Raw genomic sequence first — 16,402 nt, 5'->3', positions numbered from 1 at the left:
ACACACACACACACACACACACACACACACACACACACACACACACACACACATTGAGGATCTTATGTTAAAGTCTGTGGCCTACTCTGTCCATTTCTATATCACTTCCACCATTTGCCCCTAGGAGGAGGTTCAGGACAGCATAATGGGAGTGTGACCTGGACGATGTTCAAATGCTTGCCCTCCTACAAAGACCCTGAGGAAATGAAGCTGGAGCCCAGTGTCAGAAATCCACTTTCATAGGCTACAGTGTGGTCACCTAGAATGTTTGCTACTTTCTCCTACAGCCAAGCAAATGTTTAATTGTAAGAAACAAGTAAGCTTCAGAGTGGCAATGTGATGGTTTAAAATGTTACTCCGTATTTTGTTTTTTATTTTTCAGACAGTCTTGCTCTGTCACCCAGGCTGGAGTGCAGTGGCATGATCTTGGCTCACTGCAGCCTCTGCCTCCTGGGTTCAAGTGATTCTCATGACTCAGCCTCCTGAGTAGTTGGGACTACAGGCATGCACCACCATGCCTGGCTGATTTTTTTTTTTTTTTTTTTTTTTTTGTATTTTTAGTAGAGACGAGATTTCACCATGTGGCCAGGCCAGTCTTGAACTCCTGGCCTCAAGTGACCCACTCGCCTAGGCCTCTGGAAGTACTAAATTACGGTTATGAGTCACTGCGCCTAGCCTAAATGTTACTCCAAATTTTAGATCTGCTAAACTACTCTGAATTTACTTAAAAGACTGCTATGTCACAAAATCATGGTAGTCTCTTGATAAGCAGTCATTTACATTCATTTTGTAAGTAGATCTGAATGCTGTAATATTTCGAATGTCTAAAATATTTGTAAATAAAAATATGAGGTCAGGTGCAGTGGCTCATACCTGTAATCCCTGCACTTTGGGAGGATGAGGTGGGAGGATTGCTTGAGCCTGGGAAATCAAAGCTGCAATGAGCCTTTATTATGCCAGTGCACTCCAACCTGGGCAACAGAGTAAGACCCTACTAAGTAAGAGAGAAAGAAAGAGAAAGAGAGAGAGAGAGGAAAAGAGAAGGAAAGAAGGAAGGAAGGGAGGGAGGGAGGGAAGGCAGGCGGGCCAGGCAAGATGACTCAATCCTGTAATCCCAGCACTTTAAGAGGCCAAGGCAGGTGGATCGCCTGAGGTCAGGAGTACAAGACCAGCCTGGCCAACATGGTGAAACCCCATCTCTACTAAAAATACAAAAATTACCTGGGCATGGTGGCAGGTGTCTGTAATCCCAGCTACTCAGGAGGCTGAGGCAGGAGAATTGCTTGAACCCACGAGTTGGAGGTTGCAGTGAGCTGAGATCGTGCCACTGCACTTCAGCCTGGGCAACAGAGCAAGACTCGTCTAAAAAAAAAAAAAAAAAAGCTATGAATCTGTAGGTTCTAGCTCTGGGAAATTCTGGATAAAATGGAGTTAGCAGTTCACCTGCCTCAGGTGAGATAATGTAAAACTAGAAAGGTCCAAATCATTGTGATGTCAAATTGAATCTATTTATCAAAACAGCACCCAAATGCAATATGTTCAAAAAACTTACAGTGTTAGGTAATATGGTTACATAGACAAGATTAAAAATATAGGCCAGGTGTGGTGGCTTGCACCTGTTATCCTAGCATTTTGGGAGGCCAAGGTGGGAGGATCACTTGAGACCAGGAGTTCAAGACCAACCTGGGCAACATAGTAAGACCTCATCTCTATAAAAAATATATATATATAAATGTGGCCGGGCACAGTGGCTCATGCTTGTAATCCCAGCACTCTGGGAGGCCAAGGTAGGAGGATCACGAGGTAATCCTGTAGTCCCAGCTAATCAGGAAGCTGAGGCAGGGGAATCACTTGAACCGGGAGGCAGAGGTTGCAGTGAGCCAAGATCTCGCCACTGCATTACAGCCTGGCAACAGAGTGAGACTCTGTCTAAAAAAAAATATATATATATATATATAAAATAAAAATACACATAATGTATAAAGATATATATATATATATAAAGATATTTATATATATATATTTGTACATGTTAACTTGGAGTGAGGGGTGCAGGGAGGGCAGAAAGGAGAAAGTCATAATATTAAGCATCGGTAAACAACTCTAGAGCTGGGCACTGTGATTCATGCTTGTGATCCCAGCTGCCTGAGAGGCTGAGGCGGGAGGATTGCTTGAGGCCAGGAGTTCAAGACCAGCCTTGACAACATAGTGAGACTCCCTCATCTCTGAAACAACAACAAAAAGTTAATTAAAAATTAAAAGAAAATAAAACTCCATAGCAGTCTTCTTCTGGAAAAGAAGTCCCAAAGCCACTTGCCACTGACACAGAGGTGTGCAGAGCCTGAGGAACAGAGTCATAGGAGCTCTGTATGTTGATCTTATTCCTGGCTAAAAGATATTTCTGAAAGAAAGGAGCCTGGAGCGTCTCTGTTTGTGAATTCATTTTTCAGGGGTGGGGTGATTTCAAGAGCCCAGGCTGTTTCCTGACTGTGCACACTGAGCCAGCCTGGAAGCCTCAGGCCCCAGCCAGGCTGACCACGAGCCAGACCCGGAGTAAGCTTCGTCCCACGCTTCCTGTTGGTCCAGGCAGCCTGAGTTTCCTGGTGACCCTTCCCTGCACCCAGCTGATTCAAAGGCCTGGCAAGACCTGGTGCCAGCCAAGAAAATCTCAGGCGGCCAGGTTTGTTATTTCAAATCTCTAAACCTTCAGACCTCTGGGCTTGGTTTATATATGTGAAAGCTAAAACAAGGATGTGTGTCATGGTGGTGATTATAATTCAAGTCTGACCAGCCTTCAAATGTCAGCCCATGCTGAATTTCACAAATTTAACTCAGATAACAAAATAATTAACATGAGCGGATGTAAAATGGTACTGCCATGCTAGAAAACAGCTTGGCAGTTTTTTGTAAATTTAAACATACACTTACCATAAGACCAGCAATCACCCTCCTGGGTATTTATCCCAGAGAAAAACAATTTATATACATATAAAATATTGTACATAAATTATTATAACAGCTTTATTTGTAATAGTCATGTATCAATCAGGATCCTCCAAAGAAATAGGGTCAATAAAAGATATATATATATGTATAATAAATCATATGTATAAATCATATATATAAGAAGCTATATATCTATACACACATATATATATCTCTCTCTCAGGGTTCTCCAATGAAATAGAAAAAATAGGATCTATATATACATAATAAATCATGGCCAGGCATGGTGGCTCATGCCTGTAAACCGAACACTTTGGGAAGCCAAGCCAGGGGGATCATTTGAGTCCAGGAGTTTGAGACCACCTGAGAAGCATAGTGAGGCCCTGTCTCTACAAAAAAAAAATTTTTTTATTAGGCAGGTGTGAGCCAGGCACAGTGGCTCATGCCTGTAATCCTAGCACTTTGGAAGGCTGAGGCAGCAGATCTCCTTGAGCTCAGAAGATCAAGACCAGCCTGGGCAACAAGGTGAAACTCTGTCTCTACAAAAAATGCAAAAATTAGCCAGGCATGGTGGCACATGCCTGTGGTCCCAGCTACTCAGGAGGCTAATGCTGGAGAATTGCTTGAACCCAGCAGGTGGAGGTTGCACTGAGCCAAGATCACACCACTGCACTCCAGCCTGGGTGACAAAGTGAGACCCTATCTCAAAAAAAAAAAAAAAAAAAAAAATAGTATCCAGGTGTGGTGGTGCACACCTGTGGTCCCAGCTGCTCAGAAAACTGAGGTGGGAGCACTGCTTGAGCCTAGGAGGTTGAGGCTGCAGTGACCCATAATCACACCATTGTACTCAAGCCTGGGTGACAGAGCAAGACCCTCTCTCAAAAAAATATATATATATATGTGCATAGGAAATTATATATATTGATCTATAGAGATAATATGTATATAATAAATCACATATATTTATAATATATACATTTATTATAAAGAATTGACTCACGTGATTATAGAGGTTGATAAATCCTAAGATGTGCAGTTAGCAAGTTGAAGACCAAGGAGATGGATGCTATCATTCTAGTGCAAAGGCCAGCAGGCTGGATACCCAGGAAGAGCAGGTGTTTTGGTTCTAGTCCAAAGGCAGGAAAAAAACTGATGTCTCAGCTCAAAGGTAGTCAGGCAGGAGGGATTCTCTGTTATTCAGGGAAAAAGTCTTTTTGTTCTATTCAGGCCTTCAACTGATTGGATGAGGCCCATCCACCTAAGGGAGGGCAGTCAGCTTTATTCATTCTATTGACTTGGATGTTAAACTCACCCAGAATCACCCTCACAGAATCAACTATCAGGGCACCCCATAGCCCAGTCAAGTTGACACATAAAATTAACCATCACAAGTCAAAAATTGGAAACAGGCCAAATGTCCCACAACAAGTGAACAGATAAACACATTATGGTATATCCATTCAATGAAGTAACTCAGCAATAAAAGGCAATGATCTATTGATCCATGCAACAATGTGGATGGGGCTCAGGGCTTTTTGCTGAGTGTAAAAAGCCAATCTCAAAAGGTCACATACTGGCAGGGCACAGTGGCTCACACCTGTAATCCCAGCACTTTGGGAGCCTGAGGTGGGCAGATCATAAGGTCAGGAGATTGAGACCATCCTGGCCAACATGGTGAAACCCCATCTCTACTAAAAAAACAAAAAATTACCTGGATGTGGTGGCACACACCTGTAGTCCCAGCTACAGGCTGGGACTGAGGCAGCTACAGGCTGAGGCTGAGAATCACTTGAACGCAGGAGGCGGAGCCTGCAGTGAGCCGAGATAGTGCCACTGCACTCCAGTCTGGGTGACATAGCAAGACTATCAAAAAAAAAAAACAAAAACCCACATACGGTCTGATTCCATTTATATAACATTCTTTTTTTTTTTTTTTTTTTGAGATTGAATTTTCACTCTGTCACCCAGGCCGGAGTTCAGTTGCACGATCTCACCTCACTGCAAACTCTGCCTCCGTGGTTCAAGCAATTCTTGTGCCCTGGCCTCCTGAGTACTTGGAATTACAGACATGTACCACCATGCCCGGCTAATTTTTGTATTTTTAGTAGAGGCAGGGTTTTACCATGTTGGCCAGGTTGGTCTCAAACTCTTGACCTCAAGTGATCTGCCTGCCTCGGGCTCCCAAAGTGCTGGGATTACAGACATCGGCCACCATACCTGACCCTGTATAACATTCTTGAAGTGACGAAATTCTAGAATGGGAGAATAGATCTGTGGTTCCAGGGTTATGGTTGGAGGAAGGATGTGACTGAGGGGTAAGAGGAAGGAATTTCCTTTTTTTTTTTTTTGAGACGGGGTCTCGCTCTGTTGCCCAGGCTGGAGTGCAGTGGCACAATCTCAGCTCACTGCGACCTCTGCCTCCCAGGCTCAAGCAGTCCTCTCACATAGCTGGGACTGCAGGAGCATGCCACCAGGCTCAGCTAATTTTTGTGTTCTTTGTAGAGATGGGGTTTCACCATGTTGCCCAGGCTGGTCTCAAACTCCTGAGCTCAAGTGATCCACCTGCTTCAGCCTCCCAAAGTGCTGGGATTACAAGCATGAGGCACCATGCCCAGCCCCAGGAAGAAATTTCTTGGTGGTGATGGAATACTTCTGTATTGTTATTGTGGGGATGGTTACTTGACTCTATGCATGTGATAAAATTTCATAAAACTTGTCCAGGCGGGCCGGGCGCGGTGGCTCAAGCCTGTAATCCCAGCACTTTGGGAGGCTGAGGCGGGTGGATCACGAGGTCAAGAGATCGAGATCATCCTAGTCAACATGGTGAAACCCTGTCTCTACTAAAAGTACAAAAAATTAGCTGGGCATGGTGGCACGTGCCTGTAATCCCAGCTACTCAGGAGGCTGAGGCAGGAGAATTGCCTGAACCCAGGAGGCGGAGGTTGCGGTGAGCCGAGATCGCGCCATTGCACTCCAGCCTGGGTAACAAGAGTGAAACTCCGTCTCAAAAAAAAAAAGTTTAAAAAAAAAAAAACTTGTCCAGGCTCAGTGGCCTGTAATCCCAGCACTTTAAGAGGCCAAGGTGAAAGGATCACTTGAGACCAGGAGCTTGAGGTTATAGTGAGCTATGATTGTGCCACTTTTCTTCAGCCCGTCTCAAACATTTTTTTTTTCATAGAATTACATACCAAAAGAAAAAGATGAATGTCTCTTTGGTGTGTATCTATGATATTTCCAATACTGCTTTTGAGACTTTATACACATTACATGCAGTATTGATAGTAACAGGCCAGGTGCAGTGGCTCACACCTATAATTTGAGCACTTTGGGAGGCCAAGACAGGCGGATCACTTGAGTCCAGGCATTCGAGACCAGCCTGGGCAACATAGTGAGACCTCAGTTCTACAGGAAAAGAAAAAAAAAAAAAAATTGGCTGGGTGCAGTGGCTCACGCCTATAATTTTAGCACTTTGGGAGGTGGAGTTAGGTGGATTGCCTGAGCTCAGGAGTCCAAGACCAGCCTGTGCAACACGATGAAACCCCATCTCTACTAAAATACAAAAAAAATCAGCTGGGCGTGGTGGTGTGCACCTGTAATTCCAGTTACTTAGGAGGCTGAGGCAGGAGAATTGTTTGAACCTGAGAGGCAGAGGTTGCAGTGAGCCAAGATCACACCATTGCACTCCAGCCTGGGCGACAGAGCATGACTCCGTCTCAAAAAAACAGAAAAAAAGGTGGTGTGTGCCTGTAGTCCCAGCTACTTGGGAAACTGAGGTAGGAGGATTGCTTGAGCCTGGGAGGTCAAGGCTATAGTAAGCCAAGATTGGGTCACTGTACTCCAGCCGGAGCGACAGAGTAAGATTCTGTCACGAAAAATAAAAATAAAAATAAAAACAAACCAGACAGACAGTAATATTAGGAATAAACACTATTATCCCATTTTATAGTCAAGGAAACATACTGAAAGAGTGTAATCACCACAAAATCACATAGCTGGTAAGTGGCAAAACCAGGACTTAAACCAAATCTACCTGACTCTAAGGCTTTGGGCCTTTCTCATATAGCCTGCTAACATGTACACAAGCTCAACAAATTGGGCTTCCATCCTTCCCATGATAGATCTTTCTAGCTCTGATGTTCTCACTGTGTTTTCTGTAGTCCCTGGATAAACACAGAAAGTCCTGCTCTGTGAAGAGGCCATAAAAATTAGCAGAGATGAAGCATTGGAGAGCAAACTCCAGGACAAGTCCAGACAGACAGATGGCTCAGCCCAAGGTCAGGGTCCTCCTAATACCTCACTTGAAGTTAGACGGCAGGCCGGGCATGATGGCTCATGCCTGTAATCCCAGCACTTTGGGAAACCGAGATGAGTGGATCACCTAAGGTCAGGCGTTCGAGACCAGCCTGGCCAATATGGTGAAACCCTGTCTCTACCAAAAAACTCAAAAAAAATAGCCCGGTGTTGTGGCATCCATCTGTAGTTCCAACTACTCAGGAGGCTGAGGCAGGAGAATCCCTTGAACCCGGGGGATGGAGTTTGCAGTGAGCCAAGATCACTCCATTGTACTCCAGCCTAGGTGACAGAGCAAGACTCTGTCTAAAGAAAAAAAAAAAAGAATTTAGATGGCAACCAACTTTCCAAGGGCATGTGTCTCTGGGATCCCTCCCCTGACTCTCCAGGCTAAGCTGTGGACCGCTCTTCCATGCTCCCACATCAGCAGGATTTACCTTTATCAAGGACTTAACATACAGTTCTAGAATCACCAATGTATAATTTGTTGATTCGAGAGCCTCCCACAGACCTTGACCTGGGTAGAAGCCCAGTAAGTGTTTGCTGGGTGAATGAAGGAACTGCAAGAATTTTTTTTTTTTTTTTTTTTGAGACGGAGTTTCGCTCTTGCTACCCAGGCTGGAGTGCAATGGCGCGATCTCGGCTCACAGCAGCCTCCGTCTCCTGGGTTCAGGCAATTCTCCTGCCTCAGCCTCCTGAGTAGCTGGGATTACAGGCACGTGCCACCATGCCCAGCTGATTTTTTGTATTTTTAGTAGAGACGGGGTTTCACCATGTTGACCAGGATGGTCTCGATCTCTTGACCTCGTGACCCACCCGCCTCGGCCTCCCAAAGTGCTGGGATTACAGGCGTGAGCCACTGCGCCCAGCCTAGGAACTGCAAGAATTTTATGCAAGGGCTGTGGACTCAAAAGCCTTCAGAGGCCAGGCAGACATCACCAATGAATAAGGTTGGGGATGGTGATTCGTAGGGAGTGGAGAGGACAGGAGTGGAGGGGGAACGTGTGCTGGAGCCACAGGGGCAGCTGCCACTCCACTTGGCCTCATGCTGCCAGATGGGAATGTGGGCCATCTATTACCACATCTGATTTTTCAAAAGAAGCCAAAATCTAGCCTTTTATGATGAGTTCCTGATTTTTTCATGTTGTGGACTAATTTTAAGCTTTTTAAATTAAATGAAGGCCAGCTGGGCATGGCGGCTCACTCACACCTGTAATCCCAGCACTTTGGGAGGCCAAGGCAGGCAGATCACAAGGTCAGGAGTTCAAGACCAACCTGACCAACGTGGTGAAACCCCATCTCTACTAAAAATACAAAAATTAGCTGAGCATGGTGGCACACGCCTGTAATCCCAGTTACTCAGGAGGTTGAGGCAGGAGAATTGCTTGAATCCAGGAGGTGAAGGTTGCAGTTAGCTGAGACCGTGCCACTGCACTCCAGCCTGAGCAATAGAGCGAGACTCTGTCTCAAAGAAAAAAAAATTAAGTGAGGGCCAAATGAGACACACATGCTAGCTGAATACTGCCCAGAGAACATGATTTAGAATTTCTGCTTTGAAACTTCAGGATGTTCCAGAGTTTCTGATGCAGTGACAGTGATTTTGCTGATGACTACGAGACAAAGGATCCACAGCAAGTAAAGGAAAGCCAGTGTCACCAACAGCCATAAGCCAATTCCACATTGACGGCCTCCCACTGGGAGAGGCTCCAAGAGCTCTAAAGGTAGGGTTGCAGGGAGCGCAGGGAGGAAGGTACAGATGGCCTATGACTGCTGGCTGGCATGGTATAAGACTCTTGTATAATTTGAACTCTCGTGAAACATGCATTTTTGGTGGATTATCAGATTATTTTTATCCTTGCACTAGTGGCACAAAGATCGGACAATCCCATGTAATGGTAAAAAGATAGTACCACTCGCACCAGACAGAGGGAAGCTAAGACAAGGCTGGACTAGGTCCTGGAAAGAGGCCACAGGTGGTGAATCCAGCCCCGCTGAAGGACCTCACCTGGGTGCAGACTTCTACCTACCACCCTTCACTTCAATACTGGAGGTCAAGTATTCCTTGCTTCCCTTACCAGTTCTTCTTTCCAAACTAAAGAAATGAGCACACATCTCAGAGTGGCCCCAGTTCAAATCCTTCCTCTACCATTTGCTGACTGTGATGAACAGCTTTGGAATCCCCATTCATCCGTCTTTACAATATGTCACACATCCTGGATGTGATAGGGTGAGGGGACTTCATCTCTTGGGTATTATTCCCAAAATTCTGCAGTCTTAGTCTAATCATGAGAAGACTGAGAAACTGTCACCAATCAGAGGAGACTAAAGAGACATGGTAACTCAATGCAATATGGTGTCCTGGATTAGGTCCAGGAAGGGAAAGAGACCATTAGTAAGACAACTGCTGAGACCTGAAGAAAGTGTGTAGCCCAGATGAAAAAATCATGGATCACCAGGCTCGGTGCCTCACACCTGTAATCCCAGCACTTTTGGGAGGCTGAGGTCAGAAGTTTGAGACCAGCTTGGCCAACATGGGGAAACCCCATCTCTACTAAAAATACAAAAAAAAAAATTAGCTGGGCATGGTGGCACGTGCCTTTAATCTCAGCAACTTGGGAGGCTCAGGCAGGAGAATCGCCTGAACCCAGGAGACAGAGATTGTGGTGAGCCAAGATCATGCCATTGCACTCCAGCCTGGCGACAGAGCGAGACTCCATCTCAAAAAAAAAAAAAAATTAATTAATTAATTAATTAAACACTGGGCACAGTGGCTCATTCCTGTAATTCCAGTTCTTTGGGAGGCCAAGGTGGGCCGATCACTGAGGGTCAAGAGTCTGAGACCAGGCCGGGCGTAGTTGCTCACGCCTGTAATCCAAGCACTTTGGAGGCCAAGGCAGGCAGATCACCTGAGGTCGGGAGTTCAAGACCAGCCTGACCAACATGGTGAAACCCCGTCTTAAAAAAAAAGGAATTCAAGACCAGCCTGGTCAACGTGGTGAAACCTTGTCTCTGCTAAAAATACAAAAAGTTATCTGGGCATGAGGGTGCATGCCTGTATTCCCAGCTACTCAAGAGGCAGAGGTTGCAATGAGCAGATATTGTGCCATGGCACTTCAGCCTGGGTGACAGAGCGAGAATCTATCTTTAAATAATAATAATAATAAATAATAAAATAAAAATTATGAGGCAGGGTATGGAGGCTCACACCCATAATCCCAGCACTTTAGGAGGCTGAGGCAGGTGTATCACCTGAGGTCAACAGTGCAAGACCAGCCTGGCCAACACAGTGAAACCCCATCTCTACAAAAAATACAAAAACTAGCAAGCATGGTGGTGTGCGCCTATGGTCCTAGCTACTTGGGACGCTGAAGTGGGAGGACTGCTTGAGCCTGGGAGGTGGAGGTTGCCATGAGCTGAGATTGTACCACTGCTCTCTAGCCTGGGTGACAGAGGGAGATTCTGTCTCAAAAAATAAAAATAAAAGATAAATAAAAATAGTTAAGATGGCAAATTTTATGCTATATATATTTTATCACAATTTTCTTTTTGTTTTGAGATGGAATCTTGCTCTGTCGCCCAGGCTGGAACGCAATGGTACAATTTTGGCTCACTGCAACCTCTATCTCCCAAGTTCAAGAAATTCTCCCACCTCAGTCTGCCAAGCAGCTGGGATTACAGGCACCCACCATCACGCCCAGCTAATTTTTGTATGTTTAGTAGAGACAAGGTTTCACCATGTTGGCCAGGCTGGTCTTGAGCTCGTGGCCTCTGATGATCCGCCCACCTCAACCTCTCAAAGTGCTAGGATTACAGGTGTGATCCACTGCACCCAGCCCACAATTCATTAAAATAATAAAGAAATCAATACAGAAGTGACTGTATGTGTGCGTGTGCATGTATGTGTACACATCTACACTCCCTAGCTGTATCCACTGAGAGGGACAGGGAACAGCCTCACCCTAGAGGCAATGAGTACATGTACATCCAGATCTTGATTCTAAATACCATTTCAAAAAAGGGAACCAGGATCTTCGAACCAGCATCTTTGGAGAACAGACTGATTCCAGGGCTGAGACATAAAAAGGTACAGATGCTCCTGGAACAGCTTGTACTAAAAAGCTGAAAGAAGGCCGGGCGCGGTGGCTCAAGCCTGTAATCCCAGCACTTTGGGAGGCCGAGGCGGGTGGATCACAAGGTCAAGAGATCGAGACCATCCTGGTCAACATGGTGAAACCCCGTCTCTACTAAAAATACAAAAAATTAGCTGGGCATGGTGGCGCGTGTCTGTAGTCCCAGCTACTCAGGAGGCTGAGGCAGGAGAATTGCCTGAACTCAGGAAGCGGAGGTTGCGGTGAGCCGAGATTGCGCCATTGCACTCCAGCCTGGGCAACAAGAGCGAAACTCCGTCTCAAAAAAAAAAAAAAAAAAAAAAAGCTGAAAGAATGATGGGTCACCACAAAAGGGCATGGCCACAAGCTTGAGTGGGCTCCCACTGGCCAAACTGAAGTTTTTCTTTGTTTGTTTGAGATGGAATCTCACTCTGTTGCCCAGGCTGGAGAGCAGTTGTATGAACTCAGCTCACTTCAATATCTGCCTCTCAGGTTCAAGTGATTCTCCTACCTCAGCCTCCCAAGTAGCTGGGACTACAGGTATGTGCCACCACACCTGGCTATTTTTTTATTTAATTTTTTTGAGATGGAGTTTTGCTCTTATTGCCAAGCTGGAGTACAATGGCATGATCTCGGCTCACAGCAACCTCCACCTCTTGAGTGCAAGTGATTCTCCTGCCTCAGCCTCCTGAATAGCTGGGATCATAGCCATGTGCCATAATTTTATATTTTTAGTAGAGACGAGGTTTCTCCATGTTTGTCAGGCTGGTCTTGAACTCCCAACCTGAGGTGATCCACCTGCCTCAGCCTCCCAAAGTGCTGGGATTACAGGTGTGAGCCACCATGACTGGCCTAATTTTTATATTTTTAGTAGAGACAGGGTCTCACCATGTTGGCCAGGCTGGTCTCAAACTCCCGACTTCAGGTGATCCACCCATCCCAGCCTCCCAAAGTGCTGGGATTACATGTATGAACCACTGCCTGGCCTGGGAATAATTTAATTATTACAATGAATAGTGAGAGTCACAGATTATAACCCACTGAATTCACGAGTCCGTGCAAACATAAATAAATCACTCGTCCAAGATCAGAGTGGGGTAAGGTAGCACCGCGACGAAGGATGCTCCCTCTCATTTTCCTTTAGCACTTTCCTCCCCCCAGATACTGTGAGTGGGAAGGACATGACACACAGAACAAGCTGGAGGCCCAGAAAATTCCTAGAGAGACTGCCCAGGACATATGGACTTTTGAGATCTGTCCAATGTCATTTCCTGCTTCAAATCGTGTTGGGGGAAGGGAAGGTGCAGGAGGTGCAGTGAGGGAGGGGGCGTGGGGGTGAGAGAGTCAGGAGAGCAGGGAGGAGGCTGGTCCATCAGCTGCGGCTTCCAATGATGCCTAGGGGCTGGTGGGGGGGTGTGGGTGAGGGACCTCCCGGAGAGCAAGGTGCCCACATCTGGTTCACATTGAAGGGTAAAAACAAATGGGTTTGTGAGCTGGAAGAAGCACAGTAGACGGCTAAGCCGTGCCGCTCGGACACTAGGGCACCGCATCCCCTCTTCCATGAGTCACTGTGCCTGGCCAGCTCCCAAGGGCTTGCAGAGGGGACACTGTTGGAATAAGGCTATTTTCTCTGCTTAGAACCACATTATCTGGGTCCAGCTCCTCCTAATGTATGAACCAGCCTCATCGTGTGTCTGGAGAAGCTCGTTCTTTGATTTGTAGATGACTCATTTCAGGCCCTTGAACGAGGCTGAAAGTGCACATGTGCCAAACTTCACCGTGTCCACCCACAGGGCTTGTTTTTGCTTTGTGTAATGCCTCCCTTGGCTGGGAAGAGACAACAGCTTGCTGTGGAATCTGGAGCAACTTTCTTAACTTCTGTGAGCCTCAGTTTCCCCAAATATAAAATGGAAACAACAGTTCCTCCTTAAGGGGACACCGTTGGCCTATTAGAGTTACTGAGCATCAGGCCCAGCCACAGTGCCAAAAAGCTCTTAATCAACAGCCACCATTCCTACTGGTCATCTGGACTCCAGTCTTATCTCTTCTATTGGGTATTTAAAGTCAGCCTATAGTCCCAGCTACTTGGAAGGCTGAGGCAGAGGTTGCAGTAAGCTGAGATTATGCCACTGCACTCCAGCCTGGGTGACAGAACAAGACTCTATCTCAAAAAAAAAAAAAAAAAAAAATGGCCAGGCACAGTGGCTCATGCTGAGACGGGTGGATCACAAGGTTAGGAGTTTAAGATCAGCCTGGCCAAGATGGTGAAACCCCCATCTCTACTAAAAATACAACAATTAGCTAGGCATGTTGGTGGGCGCCTGTAATCCCAGTTACTTGGGAGGCTGAGACAGAGAATTGCTTGAACTCGGGAGGTGGAGGTTGCAGTGAGCCAAGATCACACCATTGCACTCCAGTCTAGGCAACAGAGCAAGACTCCATCTCAAAAAAAAAAAGAAAGTTTAAGGTAAAAAAGACTTTCCTCTAGGCCGGGCAAGGTGGCTCAAGCCTATAATCCTAGCACTTTGGGAAGCCAAGACAGGTGGATTACCTGAGGTCAGGAGTTCAAGACCAGCCTGGCCAACATGGTGAAATCTCATCTCTACTAAAAATACAAAAATTAACTGGTCATGGTGGCATATGCCTGAAGTCCCAGCTACTTGGGAGAGGCAGGAGAATCAGTTGAACCTGGGAGGCAGAGGTTGAAGTGAGCCAAGATCACACCATTGCACTCCAGCCTGAGTGACAGAGCGAGACTCTGTCTCAAAAAAAAAAGAGAAAGAAAAAAGCCAGGATTACATACCTGTAATCCCAGCTCTTAGGGAGGCAGAGGCAGGAGGATAGCTTGAGCCCAGGAATTCAAGACCTGCCTGGGCAATATAGCAAGACCCTGTTCTCCAGAAAATGTTAAAAAAAAAAAAAAAAAAAAAGTTTTAGGAAAAAAAGACTTTCCTCTAGGATTTTGTATTCCAGCAATTAGTACCATCCCTGGCAATATGAGGCAGGTGGCGGGCAGACCACAGATGACTTTCCAGTTTTGCTATTTGGTGGCTGTGTGACAGTAAAAAGCTTTCTTAACCTCTCTTAGCCTCAGCTCCTTCTTCTGTAAAGGCAGAATTCTTGCCATACCTTCAGATATCTGTGAGAATTCAGAGTGGCAATGCATATCAGACAAGAGTATGGTTTGTGGTAAATACTATTTTCCTTCCCAGATCCATATTGAAGGCTTGAAAGAATAGTTGCTGGACAGAGGGCAAACACATCAGGGAAGTACCTTTCAAAATCATCTGGGTACGGCCCTTTCTCTGCTTTGCATTAGTTCTTTCCTCTTTAATAAGTGGGACGCATGACAGCTCACACCTGTTATCCCAGCACTTTGGGGGGCCAAGGCGGGAGGATCACTTGAGCCCAGGAATTTGAAACAGCCTGGACAATATAGTGAGACCCAATCTCTTCAAAAAAAATTTAAAAATTAGCTGAGTATGGTGCTGCATGCCTGTAGTCCCAGGTACTGGGGAGGCTGAGGCAGGAGGATCACTTGAGCCCAGGAGGCAGAGGTTTAAGTGAGCCATGATTGTACCACTGCACTCCAGCCTGGATGACAGAATGAGACCTTGTCTTAAAAATAAATAAATAAATAAGGCCGGGCGCAGTGGCACATGCTCATAATCCTAGCACTTTGAGAGGTCGAGGCAGGCGGATCACTTGAGGTGAGGAGTTTGAGACCAGCCTGACCAACATGGTGAGACTCTGTCTCTACTACAAATACAAGCCTGGCGTGGTGGCTCCTGCCTGCAATCACAGCTACTCAGAAGCTGAGGCAGGAGAATTGCTTGAACCTGGGAGGCAGAGTTTTTGCAGTGAGCCAAGATTGTGCCACTGCACTCCAGCCTGGGTGATGGCCAGACTCTGCCTCATACATAAATAAATTGGCAGCAGCCAGCAGGGAGCTGATTCATTCAGGAAAGAGCCCTGAGGCCCGCCTCCCGGCCAGCACCTTGTGAAGACCTCAGCTTCCTACCCTGAACTCACCTCTTGGTGTCTCCGAAAAGGACGTTGCCCCTTTGCCAGACGCAACCAGCTTGCTCTCCTCCAGCACCAGTAAAAGCTTCCCAGAGGGGTGTTCTTGGGGAGCTTGCTTCCGTGGGCCCACTTGTCCACTGTCAAAAGCCCTTGGCCAGGAGCCCCTGCAAAGCAAAAGCCCAAGACACCATCCACCTTGGTCCTTGGGAGAAGGTGAAATCAAACAAACTGGTTACACCTTGGCAAATCATTTGGCCTCATTGTGCCTCAGTTTTCTCATCTGTAAAAAGGGCTTTTACATATTACTCACTTTATAGGGTTGTAATGAGGCTTTTCTGAGAGGTTTGAGTATATGTAAGAGGCATATTTGGTACAGTGCCTTGCATATAGTAATTGCTCAGTAAATGCTCAGTATTGTGGTTGTTAGCTGTCATTTAAAATCTCTCCAACCCTAAACAAGCCTCACTGAGCAGTTCAGAAGTTGCCAGGGCTTATGCTCAAGTCTGACTTCCTAGGCTACTGGGGAACAGACACAATCCTGCATGTAGTTTTTTGTTTGTTTTGAGACACAGTCTCACTCTGTCACTCAGGCTGAAGTGCAGTGGCACGATCTTGGCTCACTGCAACCTCTGCCTCCCAGGTTCAAGCAATTCTCATGCCTCAGCCTCCTGAGTAGCCAGGGTTACAGGCCCACACCACTACACATGGCTAATTTTTTTTTTTTAGAGATGGGGTTTCACCTTGTTGGTCGGGGTGGTTTCGAACTCCTGTCCTCAGGTGATCCACCCACCTCTGCCTCCCAAAGTGCTGGGATTACACATGTGAGCCACCACACCTGACCACATGGCTAATTTTTGTATTTTTAGTAGAGACAGGGTTTTCACCATGTAGACCAGGCTGGTCTTGAACTCCTGACCTCAAGTGATATACTGACCTCAGCCTCCAAAAGTGCTGGGATTATAGGCGTGAGCCTGGCCCCTTCATGCAGTTTCACTCACCTCCTTTCAGAATCAAGGAGTCTGATATTCCATCAA

The 16,402-nt window shown here is 46.3% G+C and overlaps 1 long non-coding RNA gene across 2 annotated transcripts in view; it reads right to left on the bottom strand.

The window, feature by feature from the left end:
• LOC116525797 overlaps positions 1-15,964 on the bottom strand; it is a 26,351-nt gene extending 10,387 nt beyond the window's left edge. Inside the window, exons 1-3 of one of the 2 annotated variants that reach the window (XR_004257827.1) lie at positions 15,378-15,964; positions 3,947-4,136; positions 1,173-1,202 (exon numbers count right to left, since the gene is read on the bottom strand). This is a non-coding gene — a long non-coding RNA (uncharacterized LOC116525797). Of the gene's footprint in view, positions 1-1,172; positions 1,203-3,946; positions 4,137-15,377 lie in introns of those variants that run through there. The other variant, XR_004257828.1, reaches the window with a different exon arrangement.
• Positions 15,965-16,402: the final 438 nt, after the last annotated feature.

Source organism: Sapajus apella, unplaced genomic scaffold (assembly GCF_009761245.1).
Source record: "Sapajus apella isolate SASKATOON/1434 unplaced genomic scaffold, GSC_monkey_1.0 scaffold48, whole genome shotgun sequence".
Taxonomy (NCBI): Eukaryota; Metazoa; Chordata; class Mammalia; order Primates; family Cebidae; genus Sapajus; species Sapajus apella.
Note: the sequence above shows the minus strand (reverse complement) of the source record. Positions and strands in the feature narration are given on the sequence as shown.